The sequence below is a fragment of the Cornus florida genome, unplaced genomic scaffold, assembly GCF_030987335.1.
Source record: "Cornus florida cultivar Cherokee Brave unplaced genomic scaffold, ASM3098733v1 CherokeeBrave_3.0.0_Hap2_Chr03, whole genome shotgun sequence".
Classification (NCBI taxonomy): Eukaryota; Viridiplantae; Streptophyta; class Magnoliopsida; order Cornales; family Cornaceae; genus Cornus; species Cornus florida.
The window spans coordinates 54821959-54822963 of record NW_026775573.1 but is presented as its reverse complement, the minus strand read 5'-3'; positions in this window follow the sequence as shown (position 1 = coordinate 54822963).

The following is a 1005-nucleotide window of genomic DNA, read 5'->3' as shown; positions in this document are numbered from 1 at the left end:
CCCTCCTGTAGCCATCTCTCTTTTGATTCCACCAGAAGCTGTATCACCATATGTTTGCTATTTGTACCATTTGCTGACAACAGTTCTAGAGCAATATTTTCCCTAAGCACTTGAACTCCTATTTAACATAGTATGAATATGGAATCTCATTTGCAGAGCTCTTTGATATGCAGTTCAAGTCCAGTAACATTTTGTATTTACCAAAGAGATATTTGCTGATGGATTCTTGCAATAATGTACATGGATATTCAAACTAGGTTTTTTATTTTTTTATCTTCTTCTTTTCTGATAATCTGAAGGCTATGCGCCACATGATACAGGGTGAGCTTCTCCATATCGATGAACGCTCCAAACCAGAGTGCATGATTTGTTCTAATCAAGGGGCTTTTTACCAGGTTTATCAACTGGCGTACTCGCGCACCAAAATATTTTTACACACGCCTGTTCTCTTTTGCAAGGCTTAGATGGTTGTTGCTGTTTTGTTTGCCCATTCTTCCTTGCAGTTTGATCTATATAGAAATGTAACCAAAATGTTTTAAGCTGAAACAGAAGGGAGCATTAAAACCCTTTTTTTTTGGCCTAAATGAAATTTCTATTGCTTCACATGAATTTATGAAGAAAATTTATCACTATCTACCCTTCGCGATGTCAATACTAACAAGTGAAGCCGGCATGTATTGGCATTATGCGCTAATGAAGTATGACAATGAGTTTGTTCATAAAAGTGATGCAATGTAAACAGGAAGACAAAAAAGAAAGAAGAGAAAAGGCAGACATGTTTAAATGAAATCTTTAATTCTTTTGCGATTAAAAGTATATCATTCACACATGAAAAACAGAATTTGAATCTCGAATTACAATTCAAGCCTTCTTTTTAACCCAATAATTCATGTGAGCGACCTAGAAGCTGAAAGGATCTGTATGCCTACCCGCTTTTACAAGGGCAAGACCTTCCCCATCTAGATCTGATCTCTAACATTTCTCCCCCCCTTCTTGAACTCCTAG